General features: G+C 44.5%; 1 protein-coding gene across 1 annotated transcript in view; it reads right to left on the reverse strand.

The window, feature by feature from the left end:
• DNMBP (dynamin binding protein) overlaps nucleotides 1-10,703 on the reverse strand; it is a 107,413-nt gene extending 96,710 nt beyond the window's left edge. Inside the window, exon 1 of the mRNA XM_038578505.1 lies at nucleotides 10,606-10,703. The gene's annotated coding sequence lies outside the window, so the exon portion shown is untranslated. The remainder of the gene's footprint in view (nucleotides 1-10,605) is intronic.
• Between the last annotated feature and the right edge of the window lie 3,268 nt (nucleotides 10,704-13,971).

Here is a 13,971-nt window from a genome sequence, read left to right on the forward strand (position 1 = left end):
TTAGGTGACAATAACAGTATTGTGTCATAGGTAAGTAAAAAAGGAATTCTTTTTAAGTCATTAGAACCAGAGGGTCTACAAAAACACAAAGGAAGGTGGAATACAGAAACCAGCTCAGTTTTACATAACTTGAGTGTTGGATACACAGATGTTTATTCATTTTTGCAAATTTTAAGTACTTCATTAGGAGAAAGGTTGAAAAGTCAAAGCATGCTATGTGGATGGATAGTTCCAGAGCCCATCCTTTTCTGAGGTGTTACTGTCTCTGTCCATATGCAGCAGTCAATGCAGGATCTGTAGAAGAGCCCCCCCCCACCAAATGGTTTCAGCACCAGGCGAAATCCTCCCATGCTCTCCACAATGCAGAGCACCCGTGAGTAATGTGGCATACCTGAGGAAAGGCCAATCCTCAATGACCCTGTGACTCTGTCACTCCTTGTCATCAGTTACCTGCTTATCTGAGGCCTACTCTGTACGTCATGCTGGTTAAGAGCATGGGCTTTGGAAACAGACTGATATGGGTCTGAACTCTAGTTCTACCACTTAACAGCAGTATAATTTCCAGGCAAGTTTCTCACCCACTTTTTAAAGTGGACTCCACACCCAATGTGGGGCTTGAACTCATGACCCTGAGATTAAGAGTTGTGCACTTTACCAACTGACCAGCCAGACACCCCTCTCAACCAATTTGTACCTTAATTTCTCCATATGTAAGATGAGGATTACACTGGCACCTTCCTTATAAAATCATATTCTGAAGGTTAAATGAGAATGCATTAGTATGGTGACTAGCTAAAATATCAGCTGCCATTCTACACTAGTATTGTTCCTGTTATTTTATATTCCTTTCCTTTTACTTGAATTTAGATCATTAGTGAAACTCAGTAAAGTGAAATATGAGGGACGCCTGGGTGGCTCAGTGGTTGAGTGTCTGCCTTTGGCTCAGGTCACGATCCTGGGATCGAGTCCCACATCGGGCTCCCCTTAGGGAGCCTGCTTTTCCCTCTGCCTATGTCTCTGCCTCTCTCATAAATAAAATCTTCATAAAAAATGAAAGATGAAATAGTCACAATTATGGCTAACAATATAGTTACTGCTATCATTACTATTGTAGGAAAGGAACATCTGACGAATGTCTGAGGAGAGCAGAATGTGGGAATATAAAAGCAAATTAATATGTATAGGTAGATTTGGAACACACTAGAGAGCCAGGCAGCAGAGTCTAAGGTTTGTTGGGAGTAGTAGTATGTCAGGAGTGTTGAACAGTTAGTCATAAATGAAGCCAGTATTTCAGGATAAGGAGTCAGAAAATAGTCTGTACAAGAGAAACTGGGTCTGTGGCATTGGCCTCCAGGGCAGCATTTTGGTGTATTTACGGCAACTTTTTTTTTTTTTAATCACCCTATATTGTGCTATTAATATGATTTGAGGCCTTGCATTATAATAAAGTAACCAGGCATACGCACCATGACTGTTCATCATGACAATCCTGAACTGGATCCAGAAATGACAGAAACACCAAAAGGTTTCTACATTACTGGGGATGGGACGAAAGAATAGACTAGAAAGTGGGAGGACACGGGACGTGAGGCTGGGGAGTTCAGCACAACCCGACACATCCACTGCAACTTTTTCTGCTGATGGGGCAGATCATTTATCCTAAGAGAATCACCTCATGAAAACAATGCAGAGTGTGTGCTGGGCCCAGAACCCATGGCTAGAATGTCAGCAGTGATTATTCTCTCTGGGGCCCTACCCCACCATGTGCTTGTCAGCAACACAGACACTCATGCTCCACTTTCAGGAACCATAGACTCCACAGGAGCTGCTCACACAGCTGAGGAGAAATTAGCTCTGTGGTTGGGTTGATAGTGAAGCATACAAGGTCAAGGAGGAAATGAGGATTCTACTAAATGGCTGAACCCATGCATTTAAAGGAGGCCAAGAGAACTTTCTTTCTTCACCCCTCCCTGAGATTTCTTGCTCTGTACCACAGAGCTACTCTTTACAATTGATTCATTTTATGGCTTCCATTTTGTTGAGCACACACTATGTGCCAGGCACCCGCTTGGGATTTATCAGTGAACAAAACAAAGATTCCTGCCACTGAAGAACTTTCTCCTTGAGGGATGGGGAAGGTAAACAACAGCATTTTAAGAAGTGACAGTGTTAAGACAAAAAAAAAAAAAATGCAGGGCGAAAGGATAGGCAATGAGAAGGGGAGGGCAGTCAGATGCGCAATCTACCAGCTGGGAGGAATGTTAACCTAGGAATTCTCATTTCCTGCTATTTATTACCACTCCCTCACCGCTTACCACACTAGCCAGTGAAGAAGGAAACAAGACAATTGTATTAGGTTTCAGAGTCAAAAGAAAATAAACAATTATTTTCTCCATATTTTTCTTTTCTGAAAGCGACCTCAAAAAGGAAAGTACTGGGCATCCCGGTGGCTCAGCGGTTTAGTGCCGCCTTCAGCCCAGGGCGTGATCCTGGAGACCTAGGATCAAGTCCCATGTCGGGCTCCTTGCATGGAGCCTGCTTCTCCCTCTGCCTGTGTCTCTGCCTCTCTCTGTCTCTCTCATGAATAAATAAAATTAAAAAAAAAAAAAAGGAAAGTACTAAATGAACCAAAGTGATCTCAGATAGACTTTTCCTCCCCTTTTCCTGCACCAAGCTAGTCTTTGGTCTAGTAGCATTTGGGTTACAACTGTCCCATTTTCTGGGAGGCTGGGCTGTCTGTGCATAGTGGCTCCCACAGACATAGCCTGTTCACAATTTCTGAGTAATCAGCCTTCATTTACCCTGTGCCTATAAGTTATTCATCTCTTTGCTTTTTTTCAAAGGATCAATCAAGCAAGAAGAACAGAGTTGATGGCCTAACCCTGAAAGAGGAAGGGGGATACAATTATACATACCCCAAGTGCATTCTCCTCCTCCACGAGCATGTCCCCCTCCCCCCAACCAATAAAAAAAGAGAAATAATCAACATTTTTATAGGCTGGTGCTAACATACAAGATTAAAGAACTGCCTTTCTATATTTTTGCAAGGTTTCTACAATGAAGATGTATAATTTTAATAATTAGTAAAAAATAGTTTAAAAAATCATATACCAAAAGAGATGGCAATGAGAATCAGTTGCCCAACACCAAAGCAGCTATAGTTGCTAAAGAGCTACCTGCTGAAGTATCTCAAGATTTTGTGAGATCTACTTGGATAAGATTTATACCTGGAGTACAGACTGATCCACAGAGTAAGCAAACTATAATTTTACATATCTTATATTTACAATCATGCTGACGACCCCAGTTGTGATGCTGAATATGGCTCTCATTCATTTTTCACACCAGCTATTTAAATTCTGACTCTTAACAGCAGGAGAAAAGAGCTGATCTAATGGTGAAATCAGCTTATACTGGAATCATGAAACGTTTACTATAAATTTACATAAGCAAGGTCCAAAAGCATCGAAGACTCTTACTAATCTTTTGCTTAAAACTTAACCTTAGCATAGGCTTAGGATTTGGGTATGCACCCTTCCTGCTGCCATGTTGCTTCTTTGGAGACAAATCCTGAAAAAGTATCTGATAAGGCTTACTATCTATGGTGAAAATTCTCAACAAACTAGGAATAGAAGAGAACACCCTAACCTAACAAAGGTACATCTAAAACCTAAAACAAGGGACACCTGAGTGCCTCAATGGCTGAGCACCTGCCTTCGCCCCAGGGCGTGATCCTGGAGTCCCAAGATCAAGTCCCACATCGGGCTTCCTGCATGGAGCCTGCTTCTCCTTCTGCCTATTTCTCTGCGTGTCTCTCATGAATAAATAAGTAAAAATCTTAAAAAAAAAAAAAATAAGACCTAAAACAAACAGTGTATGAAATGGGAAAACATTAGACTCATTCTCTTTAAGACTGAAAGCAAGACAAAGAAGCCTACTAGCATAGCAACTGCGTTGACATAGACCTGGAAGTTCTGGCCAACGATATGAGGAAAGATAAAAGAGTAAGAAATATAAGGATGGGAAAGAAGCAACAAAACTATCAATATTTTCAAAGAATGTGATTAACTATAGGGGGAAAAAAACCAGAAATCAATGATTTGAATCAAATGGGGAAGAAGGGCTGTTAGATACAAGATCAGCATACAATAATCAACACTATTTTTCTTAAACAATGGTCAACTAAAAAATACAGACATGATCCATAATAGCAACAAAACTATGAAATATTCAGAAATTAGTTTAAATATATTCCTAAACCTTTATGGAGAAAACTTTAAAGTTCTAATAAAAGACTTAAAAATGAGCTGATGAAGTACTTGGAATAAAAGGGCATGATATTTGCAACTAACTCAAATGCATCAGAAAAAAAAAAAAAACATGCAGAGAAATGCAGACAGGGAGTAATAAGGCAAATATGGCAAAATGCTAACATTTGGTGAATCTAGATGAGAGATATACAGGAGCTCTTTGTACTAACCTTAGAACTCTTTCGCTAGTTTTAAATTATTTCCAAAAAATAAAAAATAAATAAATAATTTCCAAATAAAACAAAAATTCTCTTAAAAAGGGCTGAAATAAATGGAGAGACATATTACATGCTCTTGGAGGAAATGAGTTAATATCAAAAAGATGTCAAGCCTCTCCCAAATAGTTTATAAGTTCATTGTAATCCAAATAAAAATTCTTTAAAAATAATAATTTTCGAGGAATTTAGAAACTTAATTCCAAACTTTATATGGAAAAATAATGGTCCAGGAATAGCTAATGAAACTTAAAAATGAAGAACAGAGATGAGGCACTTGCTGTGCCAGTCAAGAGAACATATTACAAAACCATTGCAAGAAAACATGGAGCAGTGACTGACAGACTAATGGAACAGAACACAGGCTCAGAGACAGATCAGTATATCCATGGAAACCATGAGAGAGAGGGTACCACAATTCAATGGAGGAAACCATGGATGTTTTTGGAGATATTATTGGAAAATTAGCCTCATTAAATGAAGAATAATAAGATTGGATCCCTAACACTACATACAATGTGGGTTCTAGATAAATCAAAAACATAGCTATGACCCGGGGATTGAAAGGAGCTTCTTAAAACTCCACAAGTATTAAAACATGTCAAAGACTTTATTTGATTACATCAAATTAAGAATGTTTCTTGATCAAAGGACAACAAAGAGGGGCACCTGGGTGGCTCAGTCAGTTAAGGGACTGACTTGATTTCCACTCAGGTCATGATCTCAGAGGTCTGAGATCGACCCCAGGTTGCGCTCTGCGCTCAGCAGGGAGTGTGCTGGAGATTCTCTCTGCCTCTCTCCTGCACGGGTGCCCACACACACACTTTCTCTCTTTCTCTCTCAAATAAATAAATCTTTTTTTTTTTTAAAGGACAACAAAGACAAAATAACAGATGACTAGAGAGAAGACATCTGCAGAGTCTAAATGTGAACAATGCAGATAGCAACTTCAATAGAAAATAGGCAAAGATATGCATAAGCAATTTACAGAAGGAGCTGTATGCAGGAGATGTCTGAAATCATTAATAAGCAAAGAAACAAAATGAAAAGAAATCACTTTGCACTTATGACATTAGAAAAGATGTAGAGGGCCACCTGCGTGGCTTAGTGGTTGAGCATCTGCTTTTGGCTCAGGTCATGATCCGGGGGTCCTAGGACTGAGTCCTGCATCAGGCTCCCCACAGAGAGCCTGCTTCTCCCTCTGCCTAGGTCTACCTCTCTCTGGGTGTCTCATGAATAAATAAACAAAAAATATTTAAAAAAAAAGATGTAGATCTAGATAAAGCTGAGCATTGGTAGGACGTGAGGGTATGGGAACCCTCCAACACTTCTGGGGGAAGAGAGACTGGGGCAACCATTGTGGAGAGGAATCTGGTGGTATTTAATCAATTCATTATATGCCAGCCTATAACCCAGAAATTCTCTTCTGAGTAAATACTGTGCAGCTTTATAAGTGGACAGGTATGAAATTACTTACTACAGCAATATTTATGTTAGGGTGTAGGGACAATGTGAATATCTATCACAAGGACAGCAGATACATAAAACTGTGGTTTGAAGAAAAAAAATTTAAAAAAACACAATAAACTGTGGTTTGAGCACATAGTATGGAGTATAATGATTCAGTCAAAAACAAAGAATTAGATGTATACAGGGAAACGGATGGATCTTCAAAACAGTATTTAGAGAAAAAAGAAGCAAAATGAAATACGGTATTTTAAATTAAAAATACATATAAAACAAGTCCCTATACACACAAAAAGAAACACATTACATGCATTACAGCGAGTACCTATGGGACATAAGGTGAACGCACAGAGGATAAGGGAATTAAAAACAAATCTTTCAGATTCCTTCCACATTAAAAAAGAATTCAAATGATCCATGATAAATACAAAATTAGAATTGCTTCCTTCCCCAAAGTTTCCAACTTTCCTAACAACAAAAGCTACTTTGGTTGCCAGCTCTGTTGATGAGTAACAGCTCTTCATCCTTTTTCAAGCAGGAAGAGAAAATTCAGGGATCAGCAGAGTACTAAAGGGATCAGCAGAGAATATTCACGAAACAATGTTTTTGTTCCCATGACCTGACAACCTAACTGAAAAGACCTGATTACCTCTTGATTTGGAGTGATTCAGCTAGAGGCGAGTTGGAGTCAAGTTTTCAAGGTCATCTGAAGCTCTTCACTTTTGGAACCTCTTCATATGCAATCCCCTGGTCTCCCCGTAGAAATATTCCACACTCCTTAGAATCTTAAAATTCTAGAGCTAGGGGCACCTGGTGACTCAGAGGGTGAGCATCTGCCTTTGGCTCAGGTCCTGATCCTGGGGTCCGCATCCAGCTCCCCACAGGGAGCCTGCTTCTCCCCCTGCCCGTGTCTCTGCCTCTCTGTGTCTCTCATGAATAAATAAAATCCCTAAAGGAAAAAAAAAATTCTACAGCTAGAAGGGACCTGGTCACTCTACAGTTAAGAAAACTAAGGCCCCCAAAAGAGTTACAGTTTAGGGTCACAGGGAAGGTCTTCCCAACTTTCTGCCCTGTTCCTCTCTGCTCTCACCCAGCAGCCAGAGTGATCCTGTCAAACTTAAGTCCTCATGAGCAATTCTGTTCAAAACCCTCTAATGACTTCTCCCCCTCACTCAGAGTAAAGGCCAAATCCTTACAATGGCCTCCAGTGATGTGCCCCTTCCCACTCCCACCGCCTCTCATCTGCTGCCCACTTTTCCCGCACCCGCTTTGGAGCTGCCTGGCTGCTATGACCTTGTAAGCCCTCACACATGCCAAACATGCTAGCATCAGGGCCTGGAACTTGCTCATCCCTCTATCTCCCCCCCCCCCCACCTTTGCTGTTTCAAATCGTTCCAGTCCTAGATCAAAAGTGACCTTGGCAGAGGCCTTCTCTCACCAATCCGTGCAAAGTAAATCCCCCAACCCCTGCACGCATACTTACCCCTTCCAACTTATACCTCTTTAAAGTTCTCCATAGCATTCTGATCATGTGACAGTTGATCCATTCACATTTTTACATCTGCCTCCACCCCACTACAATCCTACTGCACACGGTCAGGGCTTTGTCTGTTGTGCTCACAGCTGTATCCCTAGCACCCAGAATGGTGCCTGGTAGACACAGGTGCTTCATGATTATGTGGTGAATGAACAAATCAGAAGCGCAGACTTCAGACCCCTAGCACAATGCCCAAATATTTGCTCTGCTGTGCTGCTCCAGGTCTTGGTGATTGGGTTCTCAGGTAAACTCTAAAATCTAAAAATAAAATAATATATTTTAGCTACTCTATGTTTATTTTATCTCCTCTGGCTGACTTTCATAGCATCAAGGATAAAGCACCCAACCAAAAGCTAACACTTTTGGTTTGTCTACAGGCTCTTTCATTACAGAGCTGTTCTGTGATCTGATGTTATGGCTATTACTTTAGGTTTCTGCGAGAGGCTGATATCTCATAATTTCTCTTAAGTAAGCTCTACACCCAACGTGGGGCTTGAACTCATATCCCTGAGATCAAGAATTGCATGCTCTACGGACCAAGCCAGCCAGGCGTCCCTTATATCTCATAATTAACACCTGACCCACAAGACTCTGTTATCTAATCTTGCAAATTAGTTTATCCAGATGTTTTCCTAAGTTGAGCATAAGAAACTATTTCAAATTAACATTAATTTCATAATAATTAAACTTTTCATGCCACCCTGAATGAATTTTCAGGATGCTTTAGCTAAAAACCAAGCATGGTTGAGAATTTCAAAGCAGATAATCCTGTAACATTGCTATGCTGTATGTAATACCGTGGCTTCAGAAACAACCTAGAAAATGATTCAGGCCTTATACCGGGCAATAGGTATGCAAGTCTCCATTTGCATTCTACTGCAGTTGCTTTTACCATTTAAAAAAAATCCCAATATAAAAAGTATCTGTAACTTAAAAAATCACTGAAGTATATGAAATTTGAAAAAACAGCTTTTCACTTATTTTAGCCCCACCCTGTAAAGTGGGAGGGTTGAGAACAAGAACACATTTGAAGATTCCCTATGCATCCTGCAGAAAGGATTTCCTTCTGAGGCAGAGATAAGTGAGTTTGCTGGCTCTGGAGCCTTCCTATATTGAGACTCCAAGGATGCACACGATAAAAATCTAAGCGCAGTCCACTTAACCCTTTTTCAGAACCAGAGCCTCATGAAGTCTTGCATATGTTCCAAAAATGAACAGCCACCCTTACTTTTTAGATCTTAAACAACGACTAAAGCATTATGACTAGTCATATTCTCTAAGGGGAGAGAAAGTAGTGTAAGCTCAGTCAGTGCTTGCAGGAGGCTCTGAATTGCAATGTAGATGAAAGAGGAACGGAAAAGGGTCTCTGCAGGAAAGAGGGCCATTCAGAAAGAGGCAGAAGAAAAAGAAAACAAGAAGTGGGAAAGGCTCTGCTTTGGGGCTGCAAGACAAAATAAATAACTTATACATATTTGAACAGATTGTCTATAAAGATTATTATATCTCAGCCGAATATACACACAATATGAGCACTATATAAAAGACATCTTATCACATTTCCTGAGGCAGAATGTTCTCAGCTTATTGCCAAAGTTATCTGTGCACCCCACACAACCCATTCCCAGGTCAGGTTTTAGCTATTCTCACAAAGCGCTCCATGCCAATCTCTGAATTTAAGTGCATTTAACCCTGAAGTAATTTGAAAAACTGCTTTTCAAAAAAAGTAAAAAAAAGAAAAAAGAAAAAGAAAAATTGCTTTTCACTTATGTTAGGCCAACGCTGATAATGTGACTCGTTTTATTAAAACTTTTCGTTGTCACAGTGAGTGACATGTCTCAAATGAACGTGTAAAATCAGGAGCTTAAAAGGGGGTAGAGATCCTTTAATTCAATAATTTAGAGAATAGGTGCTGAGGGATAAACTAACTTGTACATCACCTGGAATCTATTCCTGTTGTGAGGAAAATAAGTGCAGCACTGAGAAAGCACACCTGTGTGCCGCCAGGTACCGCAGTCGCCACATACAACCAGGGATTAATCAACCCTCCTCTCCACTCCTGGAACTCAGCTGTGCAAACAATCCGAGCTAAACGATGCTCAAACCCTAAATATTGAGCCTTCCACTGTTCGCCACATATCACAGCATCACTAATTAGGAAAAGAAGGTGTCTCAACACAAGGTGTGCATGTTACTGTAATATAGGTAGGTTACCCATTTGGGAGAGCCCGGCATTATTGCATAAATGAGACAGGCAATACAGGATAATGAGGCTGCATTTAAAGTAGGGTTTTGGGGGTTTTTTGCATTTAAACATTACCTCGACACCCCAAGCATTCCCCACAGCGCCTCCTCTGCAGAGACCTGACCGCTGTGTATCCCCAAGATTCCTTTATACAACTGACAGCACCGTCACCTCCTTCCAGGTGAAGTGCTTCGAGAAACTGATGCCTGGTGGACATCAGTCCCCGCGGCCGGAATGCAGGTGTCCGTGGGTAACAGCAAAACTCCAGCAAACCCAAACTCGCATCTCTAGCCAAAGAGGTCTTAACCCCCGCTTCGGAAGTCCTCCGTCCCTGCCCTCCCAGCCTCCCAGCCTCCCTGCCTCCCTGCCTCCCGGCCGCAGAATCACGGACTCCCAGACCAAGTGGATGGCCTCGGGGCCAGCCGCACGACTTCACTGTAACTGGGGGCTGGGCTAGTGCTGAACTCTGTGCCAGCTCTCGGATTCCGCCTCTCCGCCCGCGGGGCAGGGCGGCACAGTGGAAAGAGCCCCGGGCTTGACTCCGTTGAAAAGCCCACGTCCGCATCCCCCGACTGCCGGCCGCCCACCGCCCACCGCCCAGCCGGTGCCACGCGGGGGCCTCGCGGACCGACCCGACCCGGGCTCCGCGGAGGGCCGGCGCCCCGGTCCCCCCGGTCCCCCCGGCCCCGGGCTCTCCGCCGGGGAAGCGGCCGCCGCGGGGAAGGGCGGGCGCAGGCCCCGCCGAGCGGCGCGGCCCCCGGGGCGCAGGCCCCTCCGCCCGCCGCCCCGCGTCCGCGCCCCGAGCTCCCCGCCCCGCCCCGCGCGGCCCCTGACCTGCCCTCCGCCGCCCCGCGGTCCCTCGGCGCGGCGGGCAGCTGCGGCCGCCCGTCCCGGGCCGCTGTCCCCTCCGCCCCTGGAAGCGGCGGGCGGGCCGACCCGGGGTGACTCAGCGCGGCCGCCCCGCCTCCCGCCCGGGCTTCCGCCTCTCGCGGCCGCGCGGCCCCGGGCCGCCCCGGTCCCCGAGCGCCCACCTCCCGGCGCCCGCCGCGCGCTCGCGCCCCCTGCCGGCCCCCTGCGCGCCCCCGCCCGCCCGCCCGGAGGGTTGGCGCTCCCAGCGCGTCCGCCCGGGAAACTGAGGCCGCGGCGCGCGCCGGGCGCTGGGCCCTGCGCCAGCCCCGCGCCGCCCTCCAGCCTGGAGAAGGGCGACTGTCGTGGGGGAGGAGGCCCGGGCTCGCCGGCCTGCGCCGCGCCCCTCGCGCTGCTGTCGGCCCAGGCGCGCCCGCCGTCCCGCGGTGTTGGCTTCGCTCTGTCGGCCCCGCGCTCTCCGGGGGACGCGTCTCAGCAGCGCCCCGAGGCCGTGCCCGCCGCGAGCACAGCAGAGGGCCCGGGCTCGGTGCAGAGCCCCCGCAGGCTGCCCTCGGTGTCTTAGGGGCCACGGAGGCGCCGTGCTGGCCTGTCGCGGGAACTTGCCGCCTCTTGCAGTGGATGCCCAGAGAAAGCCGCATGTCAGAATTCCTCACGCCTTCTCCTCTCTCCTTTCCTTGTAAAATATACGTGAACTGGGCCATTTTAACCTCTGCTAAGTGCGTGATTCCGCGGCGTTCAGAACATTCACACTGCGGCGCAGCCAGCGCTCGACCCGTGCCACTGCTTTGTCACCTTCCCAAACTGCAACCCTAGTCCTCAAACACTAACTCCTCGTTTCTCCCCGCCCAGCCCCTGGCAACCTCAGTCTCCGTGAATTCCACGGTCCGGATACCTGCTCTTAGCGGAATCACACAGTATTTGTCCTTTGGGGACTAGCGTGTTCGCTCAGCGTGTCTTCCAGGCCCCCGTGTGCAGGTCAGAATACTATTCCCTCGTATGATACAGCCTTGTGTTTACCCATTCGTGTGTCGGTGCTCTCGTTCCATCCAACGTTTGCCTCCACTTTTGACTCTTGTGTGACCCATGCTGCCATGAACATGGATTACAAATACCTGTTTGAAGCCTTGACTTCGGTTCTTTTGAGTATATACCCACAAATAGGACTGCTCCACCACGTGGTAATGCTAGGTTTCCTTTTTTTTTTTTTTTTTTTTTTTTTTTTTTTTTTGAGGAACGGCCATACTATTCTCCTTTGCTTTTTCAAACATTGCATGCACCAGACTCTCCAGTAAAATATCAATGATCTGGCTTTGACAAAATTGTTAACAAATGCTTCCTTCGTCTGTAAAACAGTGACTTTTCTTCCTAAGAATAAGTAACATTGCAAATTTATTGCCCTTATTTTTGAGGATACTGTTACTATTCAGCTAAGCACAATTTTGTGTTTTCCGGATGTACTTTCTAATGTTGCCTGGACAAAGAGTCAACCATATCATATGGACTCAGAATTAAATAAAAATTGAGCATTTCATTTTAAAGATTTTATGTATGCATGCATGTATGTATGTATGTATGTATTTGAGAGTGAGAGAGAGCCTGCAGGGGGACAGGCAGCAGGGGAGGGAAGGGGAGAGAAAACCTTGAGCAGACTCTGAGATTTCACCACCACCGAGATTTCACCAGACTTTCTCTTGATTTCACCACCAAGATCATGACCCAAGCAGAATCCAAGAGTTGGTCCCTCAACTGACTAAGCTACCCAGGTGCCTCTCAAGCATTTATTTTCTTTTCTTTTTTCTTTTCTTTTCTTTTCTTTTGGTTTATTTAATTATTCCAGACAGAGAGAGAGAGAGTGCATGGACAGAGGGAAAGGGAGAGAGAGTCTGACATAGACTCCACCTGGAGCCTGAAGCCCGCCTGAGGGCTGGATCCCAGGACCCTAGATCACCACCTGAGCAAAAACCAAGGGTCAGAAGCCCAACCAGCTGCACCAAATGCCCAAAGCATTTCATTTTAAAAAGAAGACAATTTTGAATGTCTGAACATATACCCAACCCAACCTGAACTTTTTTTTTAATATTTTATTTATTTATTTATTTATTTATTTATTTATTTATTTGAGAGATACAGAGATAACAACAGAGATAGAGAACACGAGCCGGAAGGAGAGGGAGAAGCAGGCTCCCGGTGGAGCAGGAAGCCTGACATGGGGCCCGATCCCAGGACCCTGAGATTACAACACAGAAGCTTAACCAACTGAGCCACCCCAGGCGCCCCTGAACTTTTTTTTTTTTTAAGATTTTATTTATTTGAGAGAGAGAGAGAACAGAAACAGGGAGGGAGGGGTTGGTGGGGAGGGCCAAAGAGATGAGAAGCAGACTTCCTGCTGAGTAGGGAGCCCAAAGGGGCAGGGGGGCAGGGGACAGGGCTCTATCCCAGGACCCTGAAATCATCACCTAAGCCAAAGGCAGACAGTTAACGGAGTGACCCAGGTGCCCTGAACTTTTTTTCTTCTACCTGAAACGTCAATTTCCAAACGATCTGATGACTAAATCTGAATCTTTGGAGGAAGCTTCCTTACTAAGTACACTGAAGTTTAAGAACCACTGCTCCAGGGCATGGCAAAGATTCTAAATCATTAAGGGCAAAATAATATTTTTTCAGTCATCGACAAAGATTTACTGTTTATTTGTGACACAACAGACATTGCACTTACTGTATGTTTGGGATTCAGCCTGAATAAGACAGACAACAAGCCTCCTGCCCTCATGGAGCTCACCTTCTAGATTGACAATACATAAATAAATGATAAACCAAATAATGACAGGGTGTGGTGAGTGTTGTGAAGGAAATAAACCAGATGATGTGATAGATTAAATCATAGAGAATTAGTCCCTAGTGCCCTAGTGTCACTGAATTGTAATGAATTAACTTCTCTCCTGTGCAGCATGAAGTGCTGTAAGTTATATACAGCTTTTGAGAGAATTGGGAAAATAATTTCTGTGTTCTGTGGTTTAGATGAGGATCTGGTCTGATAAGGTCCTAGGTAAGCGGTGGGAAGCTTCTCTGAATATAGTAGTGGTCAGGTAAGTCCCTGGGGTTGTAATGTTTGCTTGGGATCTCAAGGATGAGAAAGAATCAGATATTTAAGAGCTGAGGAAGTGACTTTTGGTAGGAGAAACAGAAGGTGCAAAGTCCTTGAAGTAGAAAACAACTTGGTAAGTTTCAGAATCAGAACAGAAGCCAGTGTGAGCCAGAGAGCAAGTATTATGACATGAAACTGGAAAGCAGACAGGGGTGAAGATCATCCTTGTCCTGGTGGGTCTTAGCAAA

Source organism: Canis lupus, chromosome 28, assembly GCF_011100685.1.
Source record: "Canis lupus familiaris isolate Mischka breed German Shepherd chromosome 28, alternate assembly UU_Cfam_GSD_1.0, whole genome shotgun sequence".
Classification (NCBI taxonomy): domain Eukaryota; kingdom Metazoa; phylum Chordata; class Mammalia; order Carnivora; family Canidae; genus Canis; species Canis lupus.